Here is a 6,847-nt window from a genome sequence, read left to right on the forward strand (position 1 = left end):
TCAGCTGAGAGGGCTAGTGGGTGCAGGATGGAGCCATGGAAGGTTTGAGGAAGGATGAAAATTTTCGGAATAACCATTCAGCTGAGTGGGATAGTAAGTTAAATAGAGAAGTATAAAAAAGTATTAAAAAAAACCCTTTCCTTGTTTTATATGACATGAGCCACAGCAGCCCAAATACCACCTCAGCTACAGCTGTGACTCTAACTCTCAGAATCATCCAACCATCCCTTAGAATCCTCTGACTGCTAAATCAGGCAAAATGTTTCCTGCTTTCCAGTTCCTCTCTCAAGAAGGCTGGACTTCTTATAAGAGCCACCTTCTTAGATAGGATCTTAGATAGATAGATAGTGTAGAAAGACCAACTCTTATTTCTGCAAAAATGGCCAAACAAGCCTTGGAAAGTACCCTAAAAATCTATATAAAGAAGAAACACAGAGATCGACACTTTCTCATTTAAAAAGAGGGAGAACATTGAGGCATCTTCTCAAAGCACATTTTAAACAAGTTTAAAACCAATCAGAATACTTTTGGAACAAAGAGATGAAATACTACATTTAACACTAGTGAAAGTAATTTAGAAAATAGTTACTTAGACCTGGATGTGTGCAGTGTATCTGAAAATTGTCAGTCACTGGGGTATCATATAAAATAGCTAAAATTCAAGAGTGGAATCCAAATGCACTCTATAGGTGACATTTCACATAAATTCAACTAATAATGTGTGTACAGAGAACCATGAAACATCTACTTGTCATAGGATTTTGTTTATTGAAATGGAGGGGATTTCTGATGGCAATCCCAAATCAGGTCATTATCAGCAGAAAATATGAAATGTGCTTAAGGATCCCAGATTTATCAATCAATACAGATTATAGAATGAAATGTCACCGAAGGTTGTAAATCATTATTACCTAATGAATACTTAGGGAAACATGAACTGGTGGCTTGAATTATCCATCAGAAGCTGAATAGGTTTCACAACTGAACAAGGGATAACCTAATTCTAAAGAAAGAGTGAGTTAAACAGTAAATCACAGAAACCATCAATAACATCATCCAAGAGTATGGCAATAATGAGACATCATATCAAAACTGATGGGAGGCAGTCAAAGCAGTTCTTCTGGGAAATTTCATATCTGAAATGCTTAAATGAATGAGAAAATGAGGAGATCAAAGAATTTAGGATGCAATTTAATAAGTCAGAAAACGAGCAAATGAAAAATCCCCAAGTAAGTCCCAAATTTGAAAATTTGAAAATCAAAGCAGAGACTAATAAAATTGATGCTTAATATTATTGTACAAATATCATCTGTATGAGACTGCACATTGTATTGGGGAAGGGGAATGGAAGGAGGTGTGGAATATTTATAACTCAAAATCTTATAAAAGTGAATGTTGAAACCTAAAATCAAATAAGTATTTTTTAAAGTGAACACATGACAGATGTTCACACTACAAATGAAGACCTGATATCCTTCAGAATTAGAAAAAAAAATATATTCGAACTGCATCATGCTCATCATGGAATAAAACGATCATCTGCATCTCTTAGCTATAACGTTGATACATAAAAAAAATCAAGAACAGTATTTTTAATAGCATACCAAGTCATCCTAATCTCTAAGCTGCATGAATGAAAACCTCTCAAAATATAGAGACCTAAGAAAAGAACAGGGAACCATGTAGGAGCCGTGTGAGGAACATATGATCCCCACAGTCCAGTCTCCTCCCAGCATTGTCCTAAATATGTATCCATGGAGCCTGCAGCAGATGAGCTAAGAGCCCAGTGATTTTATTGAGTTGGAAATGACAGTGATTCTGGGCAGTGATCTGAATAACATTAGAAAAGAATCAATAGCATGATAGGTAAAGTCCATCTAAAAGACTATCAGAGAGATGATGATAATAGCAAACAATTCTGTAGTGTGTGAGTCTGAAAAGCAATTGAAACTTACAAACACCCTGTAATTTATTTAGCATTGTACTGTCACGTCCATTTTACCCATAAGAAAACTGAGGTTTAGAAAGTTTAAGTGACTTGGTGTTTCCATTATACCATTTCACTAGTTGCAGAGTGGTTGGTTTTGGAGAATAAAACCCCAAATCTGCTATAGGTTTTAGAAAGAAATTTATGAAGTCCCTTGGTAGAGGAGGGTGTTACTCTCTCTTGTCCAGGCTCTGGAAAGTTCATATTATATAGGATTTAGAACAGGGTACGCATTACATAAGCATGGGGACAGAGGCATCTGCCTCCCAGGGTGCCCCTTTGCCGCTCCTGTTCCAGCCTGATCTTTGTCTACTAGTGCCTGGAGAAAGGAGGCTGATAGCCACGCCTTCCCTAGACCAGCCCTTTTCTGTTCTGCTCTGCATTCAAGGGCTGGTGGTTGGCAGATGCTGCTGCAGCTATTGTGCTCTTCTCTTTTAGGGAGTCCAAGTCACTGCTACATAGACCTCCCCGCTCCCCTCTTTTTCCTCCCTGTCCCAGATTCTCTAAAGGGACCTACCCTCAACAACTGCAAACTGAGCTCAGCGGCTTCACCTTCCCCCAGCCCCAGCAGCCTGCCTTCAGGGACCAGGGACCTTGGTCAGCTCTGGGACCACCTCCAGGTGGAAGACGCGCTGCGGCCTCTTCCCTTAGTCAGTTTGGGAGATGGAACCTGAGAAAGGACTGGGCTGGGCTCCCACTGCCCTGGGTCTGATGTCACTAGCCCCTTCCCATCCTTTCTCCCTTTGCTCTTTCAGGAGACTAGCCCCGCCCTACAATGACGTCAAAATCCCGACACCCACCCACCTTCTATTCAGTGTAAGTCTTCTTTGTCTCTGCAGGAGGATGTGAGTGGGGGAGCAGCTGGAGATATACCTGCTCCCCTACCCGCTTCCCTTCCCTTCCTCTCCCACACCTCTCCCCTGCTTTAGCCTATCTTTCCTCCATCTTAAAGACGGAACGATTCTGAGGGTCCTCCCTAAGTGTGGTGGGTAAGTGGTTGTGAGTGAGGTAAGTGCCCCCTCCCCTGCACCTGCCTCAACCCCTCCCTTTCTTCTCCTTCTCTTCCCTTCTCCCCCCCCCCCCACTTTTGAATGAAGCGGAGCACACCTCTCCCTTCCCCACCTGGCTTCTCTTAGTGACCAGGAAGATGCGTGTAAGTTCCTGGGAGCAACAATACATTTGTTTATGCGTTTGTTGCCTTTGTAGGTGGAATTGTGTGTGTGTGTGTGCTCGCTTTCTGTGTCTGTGTGTGTGTTCTCTTTCTGTGTCTGTGTGAGTGTGTGAATGTATGGACGTGTGGATGTATGGGTGTATGTGTTCAGGGGTGAACCTGTGTGTGGCGTTTCCTTCCTTGCTGCCCTTGCCTGGGACTTCCTGCCTGCCCAGACCTTTGTGAGGAGGTGGGAGGCTTGGGGGTTCCTGATGTTGGTTGGGATGGGGTGGACGTTTCCATCCTTTCTTCTTTATTCCCTCCCCCCTATTATTGGCTTTCACTTGGGTCTGGGAAAAGAAGACTCATCACTGGAACTTTTCCCCTCCCCTGCTCCATATCATCTCTTTTATTTGGTGTCATTTAATTAAATGGCGCATTTGTTATTGTTCTGGTTTCAACCAACACCTGGTGAAAGGGGCTTTTCGACGTAGCTTGTTGTGTAACCAAAAGAGGGGACTGTCTCTGACTCTGAAGATCTCTCTGATTTGCAGGCTGAAAGAAAAGAGCTATTTTAATGTGCACTTCTCTAGTTATCAGGGATTTTCATCTTATTGTCATGGGGCTGTTTATAGCTTGGATTTCTTCCTTGGAAAACTTGCTGTTGTTCTTCTGCCCTATAGGAAAATGGCTCTTAATCTAACAAATTGGAATCAGTTCCTTTTGTATCTTGCATAAGCAAAAGTCCTTAGAGAACTTGATTGCAATAATCTTTTTGGTCACTTAACTGTTTTAACGAAATTCAGTTTGTGCAAAAGCATTTCAGCTTTATGGAGGCAGAATTATCCATTTCATTTTCTGTGTTCCTCTCTGATGCTTGTTGTGTCATAACCCCTTCCCCTATCCATAGATGTGAAACATAATTTCCTCCTTGTTCCTCTAATTAGCCGTTGATTCACCTCTTACATCTAATTCATGCATCTGTTTGTAGTTTAATTTGACAGATGGTGTGAATTGTTGATGGCCTATCAAATTTCTCCCAAACTGCTTTTCCTTTATCCCATCAATTTTTTTTGGAGGGTCATATGTTAGCATTTATTATTTAAGCTGAAGAACAGGTTATGAAGGGGGTGGCAAGGGAGGAGACAGGGAGCCTAGAGCCTGTCATCTGTTTCTGCTCCAGACAGGGTTGATCCTGATTTCTGAGCCTTGGTCCAGGGCACACAAGAAAGCACACGCTAAGATGAGGTTCCAGGGGGACAGGTTGAGGAAAACATGGGCGTGGCCAGAGCTACACATCCAGCCAGAGGCTGGGCTGGGATTCTCCTTGGGTCAGCAGCACCACTCCCTTTTGGGAACTGAAGCCTATCGTTAAAGTCCATTCCACATATTTTTTATAAAACATTCTTGTAGTTTCAGTCTTTGTGCTAAAGAATCCTTTCAACGCCTTTCTAGCTTCTTGTACTTTGGTTCCAGTTTCTTTGAATATGCATCCAGCTTGTAAGCTGCCTATCTGATCCAGATAAGGCTGAAGGGAGGCATATTTCTGGTTTAAGTCCTTTAGGTTTCTACTTATATTTACTGCAATATCTTTCATTTCTAGATACTTCAAGCTAGTCAGATTGTTCATATTTTCTAGAAGTTTGTAATCTTAACTGGTGGCTGTCAGCTCGCCTGTCAGGTACATGGCCATTTTGGAGAACATGTCCTGGCACAGCTCCTTGATGTCCACCTCAGCGGGCTCCGTGGCCTCCTGGGCCGTCTCCACCATGGCATTGTCTCGACTCAGACCCTCCTGCTGGGCTGCAGGGATGCCCTTTGCTGTGGCCGCCATGCCTGAGCCTCCCATCAAATTTTTTAATGAAATTGTGTCCTTCCCTGCTCACACTCAACTTTTATTTTTCAATTTATTAAACACTGTATTTTATGTGTTTGCTTCTGTACATCACATGACCATTGTTTTCTGGACAGCTAGATATTCTTCAGGGCCTGAAATGAGGAAGATTCATCTTGAGATCTAACATGACTTCAGAAACATACAAGCTGTGTGAACCTTGGTAAGTCACTTCACCTTGTTTCCCTGAGTTCCTCACATATCAAATCGGCTGTTAAATCTGTGCCAAACCACTGCAGTATCTCTACCAAGAAAAAAACGAAGATGCTCAGAAAAAGTCAGAGAGAATGAAAAACACATTGTTTTTCATAATCACTGATGTGCAGTATAAGTTGAGCTCTGTTACTGATAATCACTAGCCTCATACTCCTCACTTTCCTCTTCACAACTACCCTTGATCCCTCTAGATATATTGGCAGGTGTAAAAAAATATTGACGTTTTCTCTTTCTTATATTAATAGGGTTTTCCATTTATCCTTCCATTTCCCTATCCTAGAGTGCCCTGCCATCTAACAAATTATAATTTTTTTTAGGGGAAAGAAACTGATCAATGCATTGGGGATAATGTATAGAAAGTGTAACAGCTTTGGACTTCTCTCCTCCTGGACGGGGTAGGGTGATGTGTCTTCTCATTTTTCCTTTTAAGTCCTACTTGATGTTTAACACTTTGTTACAGGTACTTTTAATTATTTGTGTGTCATTCTTTCTATTTAAATTGTTGTTGTTACTGTGCATATACGCTGCTTTGTTGACTCTTATTAATTCCCTTTGCATCACATCACAGAAATCTTCTCTGTACTCATCACACACAATATTTCTTACACCATGGTAGCAGTATTCCATGATATTTGTATTCTATGCCTTCTTTAGCCATTCCCCAGTTGATGAGCATCTATTTTATTGACAATAATAACTGTCAAAAAATTGCTGTAATAAATGTTTTAAGTATGTGGAGATTTTTTTCTTATTGATGACTTCCTTGGGTTGTAAAGAAATCCATGTTTTAAAGGCTTTGGACATTTTTTTTTTATTTTTTTGGTATAATTCCAAATAACTTTCCAAAATGGATGTGTCATTTCCCAGGTCATTTTCCCACCCCCTATTTAGGTATCAAAATCATGTTCGTGCCATAAATAGAATGTGATAGGATTTGGTCTTTACCTTTTGTTTCAAATACTTTATATAGTATTGGGATGAATCTTTTTACTGTTTTGTAGAATCCCTTTTAAATCCATCTGCTCCTGGGAACATTTTCTAGGGAACCCTTTCCTGCCTTGTTTGATGCCTTCTTTCAAAGTAGAGTTATTTAAGTATTCTCTTTCCTCTACTGTTAACATGGGCAGTTAACATTTTTGTAAATATTTATGCATTTTATGTAGATTGTCAGTTTGCTGCCTTATTATTGGTCAGAATAACTCCTCAGCAGTGCTTTAATTTCATCTTCCTTGGCTATGCTATTTCAATTTCATTTTGAGACAAAGAATTTGGTTTCCTTTATGAATTATATTAGTGATCATTTAATCCTTCATGAAGTGCAGCAACCAAGAAAGGGAAAAGGACATTATTGCTTAACTGCATGTTTTCACCTGCTTTCCCCCATTCCTGATTCCATCTCCTGCCTCATCTCCACCTCTTGGCTTCCCTGGACACCCTTTACATTGCAGATAAAACCCTACCTTCTTGCTAACGCCCGCAATCCTTTCACCTTCCCACTGCTTGTTCCTTCCACTTGATTCTCTGCAGAGCTTGTTTCTCCGTGCTCCTTTACCTCTTATCTTCCCCATTAGATTGAGTTACACAGCAGAATAGACTGACG

The 6,847-nt window shown here is 40.9% G+C and overlaps 1 pseudogene; it reads right to left on the bottom strand.

Moving 5' to 3' along the window:
* Window positions 1-4,102: 4,102 nt before the first annotated feature.
* Window positions 4,103-5,443, bottom strand: LOC138163110 (biogenesis of lysosome-related organelles complex-1 subunit 2 pseudogene; annotated as a pseudogene).
* Window positions 5,444-6,847: the final 1,404 nt, after the last annotated feature.

This window comes from Petaurus breviceps, unplaced genomic scaffold, assembly GCF_028583685.1.
Source record: "Petaurus breviceps papuanus isolate PSGF00001 unplaced genomic scaffold, PetGlider_PUasm1.0 125, whole genome shotgun sequence".
NCBI lineage: Eukaryota > Metazoa > Chordata > Mammalia > Diprotodontia > Petauridae > Petaurus > Petaurus breviceps.